Source organism: Bubalus kerabau, chromosome 8 (assembly GCF_029407905.1).
Source record: "Bubalus kerabau isolate K-KA32 ecotype Philippines breed swamp buffalo chromosome 8, PCC_UOA_SB_1v2, whole genome shotgun sequence".
Lineage (NCBI taxonomy): Eukaryota > Metazoa > Chordata > Mammalia > Artiodactyla > Bovidae > Bubalus > Bubalus kerabau.
The window spans coordinates 58,604,597-58,622,115 of record NC_073631.1 but is presented as its reverse complement, the minus strand read 5'-3'; the positions used below and the strand labels follow the sequence as shown (position 1 = coordinate 58,622,115).

Sequence of the window (17,519 nt, the reverse complement as noted above, 5' to 3'; positions counted from 1 at the left end):
ACCGCCTCGATGGACATGAGTCTGAGTGAACTCCGGGAGTTGGTGATGGACAGGGAGGCCTGGCGTGCTGCGATTCATGGAGTCGCAAAGAGTCGGACATGACTGAGCGACTGAACTGAACTGAACTGAGTGACTAGCACATTCTACTTCAGACAGTAAACTTTTTGATAGACAAAATTATCAAAATTATAATTCAAGTAGTGGGTACACAGAAATTAGGTAAAATGTTTATTACAGAGAACAAATATAGGGAAAACCTTGGTACTTAGCTTCAAGGTGTTCATGGTTTAGCTGATAGACAAGACAAATCATATACCAGTGTAACAATGATTGTTTCCATACTGCTGTGCTTGCCTTCCTTCTGCCATGATTTTCTAGCCTCTGAAAGTTACTTCATCTTCCCGACCTGGGGAGATGTGAGGAGTAGTTGGCTGGTCGTGGTGGGCTTCATCATCATTCATCATCTGTGTGACTAATCTAACTTTGGCCTCATACCCATATTCTAATAATGGGATCTGCCTTTTGCTTTGGCCTTGACCAAGCTCTCCTGGCATCCTGGTTATCTCTGTGCTGTCAGCCTCATAACATTTCCAGGGTTAAAAAGATTAAAGTTCTCCACCAAGTCAAACCTGGGCTTGTGATCATTTGTCTGAGGCCACCTGCCTGTTTTCCCACCTGTTGTCTGCCACCAGAATACTTAATCAATTCTGAGATTGATATGATAGTAGTAAAATATAATTAGCAGACACTTCTAATTCCTAGGTGACAGAACGTGGGAAGAAAAGACACTTACCTCACTATACAGTTTTGAATTTTTTACCATGTACCTATGGTATTTAAAAAAGAAAAAAAAATTTGAAACAGCAACAAGTTCAAAAACTGACAAGATGGTATTTTTCTAGTTCACAGAAAAATAGTCTTACCTCAAATGAGGTACCTGATGCTTGAGATCCCAAGAAAGCAATTCACACAATGGAAACCAGGTAAGCTAACCCTCGATTATAATCTGAGGACTTAGCATTAAACCTCAGTGGTATGCCCTGGAAGGTTGGACTCTAAGATTACCTACAACTCCAGTGTGTTTTGTGAGCCCGTATGATAGCAAGACACAGAAGAGTGTGAAGAGTGTGTAAGAGACAGAGGATTTGCCTCAGTGCCTATGTGTGAAGTGGCGGAAGGGAAGGACTTGCAGGCTTATCTTCTTCACTGCGCAAAAACAGAGGGGCAGGTTGGAGACCCGCCTTACCTTTCAGTCTCTTGAAAGGAAGAAAAAAAGCCCCAAGGAACCATCTTTATATTTGAGTAATCTTTCAGTCTTTTTAATACTCTACCTTCTTGTACTGTGTTGTAATCAAGGATCACATTCCTTCTCCTTGGAGATAGAATGGGAGGCCTACATTCTAATCCATTATTTAGGAGATGGAGTAGGGAAGGAAAAGGGACCTTTAATTTCCTCCCTAGAGAAGAAAGATTGTTGGACAGATGAGTTCATGATGGGAGTGGGAATGGGGGAAATAGATATTGGAGATAGGATAAATATAAGGAGGGTGGCTAGGTAATGTCAGGTAGGTTTCAGAGAGTCTGAAAGTTTTGATTAAGAGATTGGACTTTTTTCTTCTTAGTTTATTTAATCATTCAGTAAATGTTCCCCAGGTGCCCACATGATGCCAAGCCTGGGTTGGAGGCAGGGTGACAATGATGAACAATATAATCTTTTGTGCTTAAGTAGCCTAGATTCTCTAGGGGGGAATAGATAAGTAAAGAGGCAATTAAAATAATGTATTAGTGCCATGTCTGGAGCAGATGGAGCTGTTCCAGGAAGACATATGACCTAATTCTGGGAGGATGGAGAAAACTCCCTAGAGGAGGAGACATTTGGGAGGTAGTCTTGAGCTAAACCTGCAGAGATGGTGGCAAAAAGCATTCAGGCAAAAGGACAATCATGCAGATAGATCAGAAAGTGAGCTTGACTTATTAGAGGACTTAAATTCCCTTCAGTTTATGTGGAAAGTAACCAGGAAAACAGTGAGTAATGAGACTGGAGAAATCTTCAAGGCTGGATAGTCAAAGCCCTCATAAAACACATGTTAAGTGGTTTGGAATTTATCCCAGGACCAATGGGAGAGCCACTGGATAACTTTATTAGGGAAATGACATAAGCAGGTTTATACTTTTAGAAAGATCACTCTGTCTTGTGTGAACAATAGACAAGAAGGAGGCAAGACTGGAGGCAGAGACCAGTTAGCAGGACATTGAAATAATCCAGGCAGGAGATGATGGCCACTGTAGTAAAATTAAAGCTTTGGGTTTGCAGGATGTGCTTGAATTCTTTTGTTGCATCACCATTTCCCCCCTCTACCTTTCTTTCTGCTACACTGGGCTTTGGGAAGCTGCCTCTTACAGGGTAATCAGCTTTGCCCTCTGGCTTCCAGGTAAATGTGGCCAATGAGAGATACCTGTAAATGATCAGAGGAAAGAAGAGTGAGGGTGAGATACTAGCTCCCGCAGATCCCTCCCAGTTTGGTCACTACAGGCTGGCATCCAGCAAAGCCTATACCGAGTCTCCAGCAACCGTATCCATATAGCTCTCCTCTCCAGGTTGGGTAACTGCTCACTACTCTTGCCTGTTATGGCCTAGGGGAGGTAACTTCCAAGGTACTGCATCACCCTTATGGTTTCCTTTAGACCCAATCATTTCTTTGTAAATATTCTCATTACTAAGCTCTTCTCAAATTATGTAGCTTTCTGTAACATCTTTTTTGCTACTGGGGCCCTGACTGATGAACAAGAGGACAGTGAGAGTACATAAATGTAGGCATCGTAAAATGGTATAATTGAAATGATCCTATGTGAGACAGAGTGCAGGCAAGGGGGCAGTTGATAATAATTCCTGTAAATAATACATTTGAGAGGTGTTTTGTTTGTTAATTAAAAGGAATAACTATAATAATAGCTAGTATCTTATTAAACGTTAGACACAGGGACAGGTCTTTAAATGCATTGTCTTATAAATTTCATGAAGTAGGTATTATTCCATTTTATGGGTATGAAAATCACATCTTTTAGCAGTTGCATAACCTGATGTAGGTTACTCTTCCATCAGTGTCAGAGGTAGAATTCAGATTCATCTCTGCATGACTCTACATCATATTTGTATGGAGCTCTGAGGTATTTCCTGAATGCAAACACTTAAGTTTCTTAGACTAAGTTTATACATGACTGTTAAGACTGTCTAGAAGAATTGAGGTTGAGTTTGGGGAGTTATTTTCTAATCAGTTGCTTTAGTATTTTACTATTCTGGTGTGATTATAAAAAAGCTACAAAAATAATTTGACACTATTTTCCAGGGTGATTGTGTGACCAAGAGGTGCAGTCTTTGTATTGATTGAACTAATAATTTTTGATGGTTTCCAATGGTCACATTAGATTGTGGGTAGCATTAAGATAGAGAACACTTCAGGCAGAGGGGAGAAATTCTTTATAGGAAGAGAAATGTATACATGTACATTTCTTGAAAAAGATTAACATTCCATATTGCATTTGCCACCAGAGGGAGTCATGTGAATGCCATAACATATTGACAAAGAAAAAGGAAAAATCATTAAATATTTTCTCCCAATTCCGCTGATATTTCAACAAGAATTCAGAATTTGGTAGAGCTTGTGTAACTATGAGAAAGGACTTAAACATATCACTGTAGGGTTGGAAACAAAAGAAATGTCTTGCTTAAATTAATCATGCAGAGTAAGAGATAGGTATCAAAACAAACTAATAGACACAGTGCAGATTTTACCAACACAAGCTTAATGTTATACTAAAACTAAAAAAATCAAGCTGTGATTTATTTTGTTCCAAAAATCATTCTCTACTATTATCAAAATACTGTTCTAAAAAAAAGTTTTGGAATCAACAATCTAATCAACAATTTTACTAATATTTCATTGTATTTTATTTTACCTTTATATTCCCTGTACCAGGATGACTGTGATTGTTATTTTCAGTAAATAAAATAAAAGTGCATTGAAAAGAAACTTAATAGGTAGAAAGATTCTGCATCCAAAGAGTATTTGATATATCTATGCTATCTGAAAACTTGGCCAAGATTTTTTCAACTGGCAAATTATGGAGGGGGAATGGGCTATTTAATAACTGATAGATTTATAACTCAATTTATTTTATATTTAATTTTAGAATTGATCAGTTAACAGCATTTACTGAAAGCTGCTATATACACAGTACTGAATTGTCCATTAAAATCAAGACCAAGTGATAATAAATCTTAGAAAGACGAGCTCTGAAATGATGTTTAATGCCTTATATAGATCACTAGTTCTCAAAATATGGTCTTTGCCAGCCCCAATACTATTGCCTGGGAACTTGTTCAAAATACAAATTCTCTTATTTCAGTCCCAGATCTGTGAATTCAGAAAGACTAGATATGGGGGCCTAGCAATCTGTGTTTTGACAAGCTCTTTAGATAATTCTAATGCTGCTGCTAAGTCACATCAGTCGTGTCCGACTCTGTGCAACCCCATAGACGGCAGCCCACCAGGCTCCTCTGTCCCTGGGATATTCCAGGCAAGAATACTGGAGTGCGCTGCTATTTCCTTCTCCAATGCATGAAAGTGAAAAGTGAAAGTGAAGTCCCTCAGTCATGTCTGACTCTTCGTGACCCCATGGACTGTAGCCCACCAGGCTCCTCCATCCATGGGATTTCCCAGGCAAGATTACTGGAGTGGGTTGCCATTGCCTTCTCCCTTAGATAATTCTAATATGCACTTAAAGTGTGAATCAATGATAGAGATCTAAAATCTGATCTCTTCAAAGTATTATAAGTCCAGCAATTTATACAAATTGCAACGTGAGCTTTCTGTTTTGTTGTAATAGCTATTTTCTTATGGGTAAATTAAATTTAAAAATAAAAATTAAATGAGTGATTATGGCAAAGAATTGCAACTTCTAGTAACACCAAATAGTCATAGATTAAAGTAATTGAGTTTAGAAATAATAAACAGATGGATTAGAGAAGCAAGAGTAAACAATACATACTTTCTGTTCAATGGCAGTGGAATTTATTTTTTCTCTGTCTCTACAAGCATTGCTTTGTCTAAAGATCACAATTTATTCATTTTTCCATTTATAATTTTGAGATTCTATGATTACTTAGGAACTTAGAAGATGCTCTAAAAACACATACTTTACAAGGGCAAAGTAAGATTTACCTAGAAAACTATAAACAAGATTAATATTACAAGATGACTTTTATATCATATTGTCTGAATTTTTCACAGAATACATGAATTACTTTATAATAGAAAATACATTTCCATTAAGTAAAAAGTGTTTCAAATTATTTTTTAAAGTCTAGCTGCAAGCAAGTAACTTTAATGTGACAAAAGAGATCTAGTTTTTAGTTTTCTTTACCTAATAAGTACTGAATTGTCAATATGACTAGTTGTGTCTTATATTGGCTCTTTCATATATGGTCAAGTACAGTGCAGTCTATTAGATTACAGGCATACCTTGGAGATACTGTGGGCTTGGTTTTAACCCAAAGCAAATAAAGCAAATATTGCAGTAAAACAAGTCACAAGTTTTTTGGTTTCCCAGTGCATATAAAAGTGTTTACACTATACTGTGGGCTATTAAGTGGGCAATAGGATGCTATCTAAGACACTGATGTACATACCTTAATTAAAAACATTGTGTCGTTGCTAAGTCATGTCTGACTCTTTTGCAGCCCCATGGACTGCCAGGCTCCTCTGTCCATGGGATTTCCCAGGCATTGCCATTTCCTTCTCTAGGGAATCTTCCCGACCCAGGGATTGAAGCTTCTCCTGCATTGGCAGATGGCTTCTTTACCACTGAGCTACCAGGAAGACTCTAATTAAAAATACTTTATTGCTAAAAAATGCTAACCATTATCTGAGCCTTTAGAAAGTCATAATTTTTGCTGGTAGAAGATCTTGTCTTCATATTGGTAGCTCCTGACTTGTCAGGGTATGGTGGTTGAACAATGGGGCGGCTGTGGCGACGCTTAAGGCAATGAAGTTTGCTGCATCAGCTGACTCGCTTTCATGAATGATTTCTCTGTAGCATGAGAAGTTTGTTACCTTTTTACCCACAGTAGAACTTTTCAAAACTGGAGCCAATCCTCTCAAGCCCTGCCATTGCGTTTCAACTAATTTTATGTAATATTCTAAATCATTTATTGTCATTTCAACAGTCTTCACCAGGAGAGGATTTCATCTCAAGAAATAACATTATTTGGTCTTTCATAGGGAGCACCTTCTCATCCATTAAAGTTTTATAGCAAGATTGTAGCAGTTCACTCACATCATCCAGATCCACTTCTAGTTCTCTTGCTATTTCCACCACATCTTCAGTGGTGGAATTTGAAACAATTTAACTACTCCTCTGAAGTCTTGAACCTCTCAAAGTCATCCATGAGAGTTGGAATCAACTTCTTCCAAACTCCTGTTAATGTTGATATTTTGACCTCTTCCCATGAATCATGAGAGTGAAATGCATTGGAGAAGGAAATGGCAACCCACTCCAGTGTTCTTGCCTGGAGAATCCCAGGGATGGGGGAGCCTGGTGGGCTGCCGTCTCTGGGGTCGCACAGAGTCGGACACGACTGAAGCGACTTAGCAGCAGCAGCAGCAGCAGCATGAATCATGAATGTTCTTAGTAATGTCTAGAATGGTGAATCCTTTCCATAAGGTTTTCTATAAATTTTGCCCAGATTCATCAGAGGAATTAATATCTATGCCAGTTATAACCTTATAACCTGTATTTCTTAAATCATAAGACTTGAGAGTCACAATGACTCCTTGATCCATGGGCTACAGATGAATGTTGTGATAGCAGGAAAGAAAACAACATTAATTTTGTACATCTCCATCAACATTCTTGGATGACCAGGTGTATTGTCAATGAGCAGTAATATTTTTTTTTTCTGGGCAGCATGTCTCAACAGTGGCCTTAAAACTTTCAGTAAACCAAATTGTAAACAGATGTACAGTCAGCCAAGCTTTGTTGTTCAATTTATAGAGCAGACACAGAGTAGGTGTAGCATAATTCTTGAGAGTCCTAGGATTTGGGGGATGGTAAATGAGCACTGGCTTCAACTTAAAGTCATTTATACCCTATCCCCATTGCTTCATCCATAAAATGGAAATAGTAATAGTTCATTCTTCATGTGGGGATTGTATGTGACAATGAAGGAAAAATACAGCCATTTAAAAATTAAATGTGGTGAGATTTCTTTTATTAGCTCCCAAAATATAAAGAAATAGATGAAGCTAAGTTTATGACTTATGAATATATAATTACTCTTGAGAACATGCCTCTTGCAACTTAAACACAGGTTTTTTATTAAGATTTGATCTTATTTACTGCTATTACTTAGTGGCAGGTGTGTCCTAATCCTGTGATAAGAAAACCATTTCAAGTGAAGACGTTAATATCAATTGATGACAATTATGCAGCCTTTTGAAAACCCCAGGAATATATCATATTTGTCATTGTAATTTTCAACTTAAAAAATTTATGAATCAAAAGCAGGGAGATCCAAAAATGGAGAGGACATCTTGTTTTTCTTCAGTGTTTACAATGATTGAAATTTGGCACATTTTTCATATTTTAATTAAAATTTTTTTGTAGGTGCTAAATGAATATTGTTGATGTTAATATTGACATAAACCTTATTTTGTCTGAGTGTAATAAATGTTCAAGGAAGATACAGATAGTTGATAAAACCATGGGCACTCAGCCATCACTGGGAGTGATTAAAAGGCTACAGGTGTCAGGGAATCAACTGACACGGCTCATTTAAGACTACTGAGTAGCTTATGGTCTTCCCAAGTGGCTCAGTGGTAAAGTATCTGCCACCAGTGCAGGAGACACAAGACACGTGGATTGCATCACTTGTCAGAAAGATCCCCTGGAGAAAGAAACAGCAACCCACTCCAGTATTCTTGCCTGGAAAATCCCATGGACAGAGCAGCCTGGCAGGCTACAGTCTACGGGGTCACAAAGAGTCAGACACAACTGAGCACACACGAACATCCGCGCACACACACATTCAGTGGCTTATGAGCAGCACTCTGATGGAGATTTTTCTTCCCTGAACGAGAAAAGAAAGCAAGAAACTGAGACTAGAGAGATCACCTGTCATACAACTTAAAAGGAAGTGGACTTTTGATTCCTAGTCATTTAAAAAATATTTTTCAATGTAAGCAAATCCTTACAAAGTGGAAAGGGTGGATATACTATGATAAGAATATCTTCTTAATTCTCTATTTCATTATTTTAAGTAGTACTTATCTATCCATAAGATCCTGTTTCTGCTGTGCTGTGAAAAATAACTCAGATTCAAATTACATAAAAAAGAACTCTTCAAGGGAAAATATATCAATCCTTAAGATGATTTCTTTTGAACATATAATGTTGGAAGGTGCAGATGAGGCTAATATGTTAAACATTTTTGTTGTAAACATCTTTCATGATATTTGAAAAACAGTTTATTCTAAAGTATAAAATTGTTCTTTCCAGCTTGGTTTTCACTGTGCTTTTGCTTGATTAGGAGAAGAGATGACTACAAATAAGATAGAGGTTAATGATTTATGAAGCCCCTCGTATCAAAAGCTGGGCTACTGTCCCACTGCCCCCAGGAGTAATGAATGATAAATTAGTATGTTACCAGTAAGTTATTCATTGTAGTGGTGAATCATCGAATTTGCTGGCTTTCTCCTGTGGCTCTAGGCTTTCATTTTTCAGTCAGACTAAATGTTCCCTCTAGGATCACAGTTTAGAGTGACCTAACCTGTCCTTCTGCTTTATTGACTATGCCGAAGCCTTTGACTATGTGGATCACAATAAACTGTGGAAAATTCTGAAAGAGATGGGAATACCAGACCACCTGCCCTGCCTCTTGAGAAACCTGTATGCATGTCAGGAAGCAACAGTTAGAACTGGACATGGAACAATAGACTGGTTCCAAATAGGAAAAAGAGTACGTCAAGGCTGTATATTGTCACCCTGCTTATTTAACTTCTATGCAGAGTACATCATGAGAAACTCTGGGCTGGAAGAAGCACAAGCTGGAATCAAGATTGCCGGGAGAAATATCAATCACCTCAGATATGCAGATGACACCACCCTTATGGCAGAAAGTGAAGAGGAACTCAAAAGCCTCTTGATGAAAGTGAAAGTGGAGAGTGAAAAAGTTGGCTTAAAGCTCAACATTCAGAAAACAAAGATCATGGCATCTGGTCCCATCACTTCATGGGAAATAGATGGGGAAACAGTGTCAGACTTTATTTTTCTGGGCTCCAAAACCACTGCAGATGGTGACTGCAGCCATGAAATTAAAAGATGCTTACTCCTTGGAAGGAAAGTTATGACCAACCTAGATAGCATATTCAAAAGCAGAGACATTACTTTGCCAACAAAGGTCCGTCTAGTCAAGGCTATGTTTTTACCAGTAGTCATGTATGGATGTGAGAGTTGGACTGTGAAGAAAGCTGAGCACTGAAGAATTGATGCTTTTGAACTGTGGTGTTGGAGAAGACTCTTGAGAGTCCCTTGGACTGCAAGGAGATCCAACCAGTCTTTCCTAAAGGAGATCAGTCCTGGGTGTTCATTGGAGGGACTGATGCTGAAGCTGCAACTCCAGTACTTTGGCCACCTCATGCAAAGAGTTGACTCATTGGAAAAGACCCTGATGCTGGGAGGAATTGGGGGCAGGAGGAGAAGGGGACGACAGAGGATGAGATGGCTGGATGACATCACCGACTCGATGCAGATGAATTTGAGTGAACTCCGGGAGTTGGTGATGAGGGTCGCAAAGAGTCGGACACGACTGAGCGACTGAACTGAACTGAACTGAACCTGTCCTTAACTTCTTTGGAACCTCACTGTAACTAGCAAGGCAATTTGGTTGTTTCTTTAAAAGACTCTGATGCTGGGAGGGATTGGGGGCAGGAGGAGAAGGGGACGACAGAGAATGAGATGGCTGGATGGCATCACTGACTCAATGGACGTGAGTCTGAGTGAACTCCGGGAGTTGGTGATGGACAGGGAGGCCTGGCGTGCTGCGATTCATGGGGTCGCAAAGAGTCGGACATGACTGAGCGACTGAACTGAACCGAACTGAACTGAATATTTATCCACTCTTTCATCTATCATTTTCTGACTTCTTTTAAAAAATGATTCTGTTTTAAAATTTATATCATTTTCCAGTAATGGATTTAAGTTGTTTTAGTGTAGCTTGCTATTTGTTTATAGAAATAAGCATGAGTTCTATCTTTAATACTATTATTGGAAATAAGAATGCTGTTATTAATATTTTCAGTAATACAGCCTTCACCTGTATGCTGCTGCTGCTACTGCTGCTAAGTCGCTTCAGTCATGTCTGACTCCCACCAGGCTCCCCCGTCCCTGGGATTCTCCAGGCCAGAACACTGGAGTGGGTTGCCATATCCTTCTCCAATGCATGAAAGTGAAAAGTGAAAGTGAAGTCGCTCAGTCGTGTCCGACTCTTAGTGACCCCATGGACTGCAGCCTACCAGGCTCCTCTCTCCATGGGATTTTCCAGGCAAGAGTACTAGAGTGGGGTGCCATTGCCTTCTCTGCTTCACCTGTATAGTGATATGTGAATTCTCTTCTCCTCTTGCTTCAAAAAGCTTTTCATTAGCTCTAGATTTTGCTCTATCTAGAATAAATTATTGAACTTTTTCTAGTATATTATGGAGAAGGCAATGGCACCCCACTCCAGTACTCTTGCCTGGAAAATCCCATGGACGGAGGGGCCTGGTAGGCTGCAGTCCATGGGGTCGCTGAGGGTCGGACATGACTGAGCGACTTCACTTTCACTTTTCACTTTCATGCATTGGAGAAGGAAATGGCAACCCACTCCAGTGTTCTTGTCTGGAGAATCCCAGGGATGGGGGAGCCTGGTGGGCTGCCCTCTGTGGGGTCACACAGAGTCAACACGACTGAAGCGACTTAGCAGCAGCAGCAGTATATTATGGCCAACATAAAGATAATTATTTGAAAACAATTTTACAGGCATAAACACACATATACTCTTCTTCTTCTTGTATACCTATTTCTAATTTTATTTGTGATTTGGCATGTGTATGTATAAATTTATCCTGAATGACAGATTTTTTATGTAATCCAGGAAGACTTTTTTTTTCTTTTGTTGTTCAGTTGCTAAGTTTTGTCTGACTCTTTGTGACCCCACTTACTGCAGCATGCCAGCCTCCCCTGTTTTTCACTATCTCCTGGAGTTTGCTCAGATTCATGTCCACTGAGTTGGTGATGCTATCTAACCATCTCATCCTCTGTTGCCCACTTCTCCTTTTGCCCTCAATCTTTCCCAGGATCAGGGTCTTTTCAAATGAGTCAGTTCTTCACATCAGGTGGCCAAAGAATTGGAGTTTCAGCTTCAGCATCAGTGCTTCCAATGAATATTCAGGACTGCTTTCCTTTAGGATGGACTGGTAGGATCTCTTTGCAGTCCAAGGGACTCTCAAGAGTCTTCTCCAACACCACAGTTCAAAAGCATCAATTCTTCAGTGCTCAAGTTTCTTATAATCCAATTCTCACATTCATACATGACTACTGCAAAACCTATAGCTTTGACAAGATAGGCCTTTGTTGGCAAAGTAATGTCTCTGCTTTTTAATATGCTATCTAGGTTGGTCATAGCTTTTCTTCCAAGGAGCAAGCATCTTTTAATTTCATGGCTGCAGTCACCATCTGCAGTGATTTTTCTTACTCTAAAGAAATTTGAGGTTAATATTAATTGCAACTAGTTATTACTAGTAAATGTTTAATAACCAGCTCTCTAGGAAAAAAAAAAAAAAAAAGCTTAACTAGTAGTGTTTGCTAATTTCCACAGTGTAAATACTTTCACCATGGCTGATTTCAACTACCAACCTGTTGTCATTGAAATGCTGAGTGGGAAGATAATGCATGTAATTGGTTCTCTCAAACTAGTATGAGCCAACTGTAGCCAACCAGTGATTTTAGTTCCATTTTTATAAATACTCAGTTGACCTAATAAAAATTGAAATTATAAGGTTTTAAATGAAGTTTTTAAAAGTCCTAATAGATTTTGTTATATGCTAAATTAATATATATGTATGTTTTGTGTTTTTCTTTTTTTTACTTGCTTGTTTTTGAGAGGAGTGAAGCAAGAAAATTATCTGAGTACTTCTAAATAGATGATCATTGCAGAAAACTCTTTGTTACAACAAATCCCAGACATCAGAAATAGAGCCAGGTTGTCAGAGACATGAATTACCCCAAATCTTTTTTTATCTGGAGAGAAATCCCTCTAACACTGACTTTATTGCTGCTATTTTTATTATTTGCCATCTGTAACACTGATGCGGAGAAGGCAATGGCACCCCACTCCAGTACTCTTGCCTGGAAAATCCCATGGACAGAGGAGCCTGGTGGGCTGCAGTCCATGGGGTCGCTAAGAGTCAGACATGACTAGCGACTTCACTTTCACTTTACATTTTCATGCACTGGAGAAGGAAATGGCAACCCACTCCATGTTCTTGCCTGGAGAATCCCACGGACGGCGGAGCCTGGTGGGCTGCCGTCTATGGGTCGCACAGAGTCGGACATGACTGAAGTAACTTAGCAGCAGCAGCAACACTGATGAGTAGAAAGCATCCCTCTACAGTGAGTTTAATGATTTTGAAAACATAAAGGTTTTTTTGTTGTTGTTCATAGAAAGGGTAATCTAGAATAGTGCTCTCCAAACTGAAGTTCATAAGCGGGTATGGGTCTAAGAACTGTGAGGAGAAACAGGCAAAAGTTGAAGTAAGGATTTGGAAACTTCTACAGTAATTTTTCGACATTGCTGCAACATTCTAGTTCATGATCAGTGGACTCATAAGCTACGACTGTAGTCATTGAATGGGAATAGACAGTTTAGGCTTTAGTTATACTTTTAGAGAGTCATTTGGTATATCTATGATGAGGGATTGAGGATTAATTTTTTTTTTTTATTTTATTTTTAAACTTTACATAATTGTATTAGTTTTGCCAAATATCCAAATGAATCCGCCACAGGTATACATGTGTTCCCTATCCTGAACCCCATCCTGAACCCTCCTCCCTCCACACTTGCCTCATTTTGTGTAGAAGTTAAGAGTATCTTGAGCTTGCCAGAATTGCTTTAAAAATCTTTTGCATTCCTATTGATATTCTTCTGCAAGACTGGTTTCTCTACTTTTGAGTGTTATTAAAAACAAGAAGAAGTTGTTTAGAAATACATTGTTGTCAATCCTATCTCGATTAGCTAATATGACAAGCAAGAAGCAAGCTCATTTATTGCACTAAAACGTTAAGTATTGATATCTTGGTGTTTCTTTGAAGTGTGTGAATAGGCATTTAATATGGGAAATCACTATTTCCTCACATAGTCTTCAGTTACTATTGTGGAATGACAAAAAAGTACAAGTGTGTTAGAAATCACTTAGTTTTGCAGTTCTTTGTAATTCTTTTTCTCTGCTTTGGTATGTTTCTTCTGAGTACATCTATTGAAATTTTATGTAATTTTATCTGTTTATTGCACCTGATGATAATAAATTAAGCTTGTCTTTATGTCTTTATTTTTATTGCATTTTATAAAAATATTGGTCAACATGGAAACACTGGGCCTTCTCCACAGATAGTTTGAAAAGTACTAGGCTAGAACAATAACTGGGTAAGGAAGTTGTTCAATAATTACTTATTAGACAAATGGAAAGTTAGAGCTTTCAATAAGGTATAGATAGAACCTGAGGTTTTTTATATCTCACATTATTATAAATTAACAGTTAATAGCAAATCTAAAAAAACATATGTTGTTAGTCATAAGATAACTTCTTACTTACAGACTGTAACTTGCTTTACTTAGTATTAGTAATAGAAATGGAGAAGGCAATGGCAACCCACTCCAGTACTCTTGCCTGGAAAATCCCATGGACGGAGGAGCCTGGTAGGCTGCAGTCCATGGGGTCACTAAGAGTCGGACATAACTGAGTGACTTCACTTTTACTTTTCACTTTCATTCATTGGAGAAGGAAATGGCAACCCACTCCAGTGTTCTTGCCTGGAGAATCCCAGGGACAGAGGAGCCTGGTAGGAGGCCGTCTATGGGGTCGCACAGAGTTGGACACGACTGAAGTGACTTAGCAGCAGTAGCAGCAGCAGTAGTAGAAATTTTCATTTATCTTCCCTGAATGGAATTTGCTGCATTCTCTAGTGTGGCTACAATAGAGTCTAGGGTCATATTAGGCAAAATCATCTTTGAAAAAATACAAATCTGGTTATGCTAGTCACTTCTCTGCTTGAAATCCTTTAATGGCTTCTCATCACATTTAGAATAAAATCTAAAATCTTTTTAATAATATGCAAGGTCCTACAGCGTCTGTACCCCACTACCCACCTGACTTTATCTTACCTTTAGAATACTCTAGTCATACTGTTCATAAATGTTTCTTGAATAAGCCAAGCATGCTCTCATCTCAGGGCCCTTTTCTTGATGGTCCCTCTGCTGCATACTCTCTGCCTAAATCTGTCCACAGTTGACTCTTCCTCATCCTTTGAGATTTCAGATCAATATCACATTCTAGAGTCTTTCCTTTCACTTCTGTGGCTTATCTATCCCATGACCTTTATTTATCATCATCATGAACCTATCATTATTTGAAATTATCTTTGTTCTTTGTTTGATTTTTTCCTCTGGGGCTTCCCTGGTGGCTCAGATGGTAAATAATCTGTCTGCAATGTGGGAGACCAGGGTTCAATCCCTGGATCAGGAAGATCGCCTGGAGGAGGAAATGGCAACCCAGCCTGGTATTCTTGCTTGAAAAATTCCACGGACAGAGGAGCTTGGTGGGCTACAGTCCATGGGATCACAAAGAGCTGGACATGATTGAGCATGCAGGCCATTGTTCTCTTCCTTTCCACTAGAAAGCAAGGTGCATGAGAGTGGGAACCTTGTATTTTTTTGTTTGTGCCTGTATCCTCAAAGCCTAGTATTCTAGGAAGATTCTAGCATGTAACAGGTATTCAATAAATATGTTTTTAAAATTAATTTACTTTTTTAAATGAAGGATAATTGCTTTACAGACTTTTGTTGTTTTCTGTCAAATATCAACAAGAATCAACCATAGGTATACATATGCCCCCTCCCTCTTGAGCCTCCCTCCTATCTCCCTCCCCATCCCTCCGCTAGATTGTTACAGAGCCCCTAAATATCTGTTTAATAAATGGATGGATGGGGGAGAAAAAGCATTTGACATGTGCTGACAACACTAAGCCACTTGAATTGACAGTGATGAGAGACTTGGAAAAGCCATTTCACCAAAGAGAAGAATAAGCCAGTGGAGGCCACATTGTCAATGTAAAAGCATTTATCTATGGAAATGAGATATGTTTCTCAATAGATGGATAAACTCCACTTCCCATGGTATACGTAATGATGTAATCACATCCCCCCCACCTCCCCCCCCCCCAAAAATTTAAGATTCCTTATCTTCAATAAGCTCACTGATCCATTTTTTCTTTAAGAAGTCCAACACATTTCATACACCCCTCTGGAAAAATCAAGTATTTGTTACAGAACACAAGTTCTTAAACTGTACCCATAGATTATCTGAAATTGGATGCCATCTGTGAATATGTACATTTTTTAAAAGGAAAATATCATAGCTTTCATCAGATTCTAAATAGGTCCGTGATTCCTAAAAGATTAAGAATTTCTTTTACATGAACTCCAGAGAACATAAGCAGGAAAGACTCAGAAATAACATACAATCTGTGATATTTTGGCATCAGTTTATAGCATATACAAAGATGAAGGTAGAAATTTATAAAAATACTTATTTCTATATAACTGTTTTTGAATACATCTGTGATTAATTTCCCCACCATGCAATGTCATAAGAATGATAAAGTTAAGTAGCAGGCTCTCTGAAGATGAGACACATTTTGCAATTAATTATTTTGGCAGAATGACATAATTGATGAAGCTCACTTCATTGATTTCAGATTAATCAAAAAATACCAATAATCTTATGGGATTTTTTTTTTGGTATGTGAAAATTTTCCTCTGTTAAATATCATAAAAGCACTAATCATGACTAACAGCTGAAATCCATCACACTTGATTTTCAGTCTGACTCTGATCAAAGGATCTACTTGAACTTTGTTTTTTAAAAAGCTAAGGCCTAGAAAATACTGACATAATTTATCACTGCATGTCTACTGTTTCATTTATAGCCTAGGATGCATTAAATAGATTTAGATGTAGATTTCATCCTAATTTAGTTTAGAAACAGAGATGCTTTATCTCATGTCATTTAGATGCATTCAATCAATTCTAATCTATTTTAGATCATTGAAAATATTACACATGCCAATTTCTGTTGTTTCATTTAACCTTTGTAATAAAGAATAATGAAAGTGTCATTTTTGGAAAAACATACTTATAGTTTGTAATATTTATTTTGCACCGACCACTTGCTAAATGTTAATAGGCTGGATGTTATTGCCTTCAACATTATATTGTTAGATGGATGAATATATATCTATATCAGTATTTTAAAATATAATATACACATATATCTGCTATAATTATTTTCACAAGATAGTTACCTAAGTTGTTGTAGTCACTGTAACACATAGTTGATATTATTATGTAAATTACATAGTGAATATGAAGTATTCTAAAAAATTAAAGTTTTGCTCTTCTAATTTTCTAGTGCTTCATGGAGGCCTTTTAGCATTCCAGGGTAGATCCATATTTCATATAAGATCACCATATTAAGAACTCATAGGAAAAGTTTAGAAATTTCTATGTGATTTTGATATACAATATATCCAAGTAAGAAAAGATAAAGATATAATTAGATCAATTCTAATATCCTTTCCTAGTCTTAACTTTGTGCTTAGTTGCTCAGTCATGTCTGACTCTTTGTGACCTCATGGACTGTAGGCTGCCAAGCTCCTCTGTCCATGAGGATTCTCCAGGCAAGAAAAATGGAGTGGATTGCCATGCCCTCGTCCAGGGGATCTTCCCAACCCAGGGATCAAACCCAGGTCTCCTGCGTTGTAGGCAAATTCTTTACCATCTGAGCCACCAGGGAAGCCCAGGAATATTGGAGTGGGTAGCCTATCCCTTCAGGGGAACCTATCTCCAGGGGGAACTTCCTGACCCAGGATCGAACCAGAGTCTTAGCATTAGCAACCTTTATATTCATGTTATCCAAGTTATATAAAATAAAAAAAAACATCATGAGTCTACTCTAATATTCTTCTATGTTTTCTTAATAAAATTAAGCAATTGAGGAACCTATCAGAAAAAGTTATTACATGCTTTGCTGGCACAAAAATGCCTTTCATGTTAAGCTTTTATACTCTTGTGAATCATAGCAAAGAATAATAACTATAGAGAGATGTTTCTGACCACTGGTACCCTACTTTTTGGTGTTACAGCTATACTT

General features: G+C 38.1%; 1 long non-coding RNA gene across 1 annotated transcript in view; it reads left to right on the top strand.

Annotated features, from left to right (window-relative positions):
• LOC129658558 (uncharacterized) overlaps window positions 1-15,083 on the top strand; it is a 36,486-nt gene extending 21,403 nt beyond the window's left edge. The window contains exons 2-3 of the long non-coding RNA XR_008717403.1: window positions 903-983; window positions 14,778-15,083. This is a non-coding gene — a long non-coding RNA (uncharacterized LOC129658558). The remainder of the gene's footprint in view (window positions 1-902; window positions 984-14,777) is intronic.
• Window positions 15,084-17,519: the final 2,436 nt, after the last annotated feature.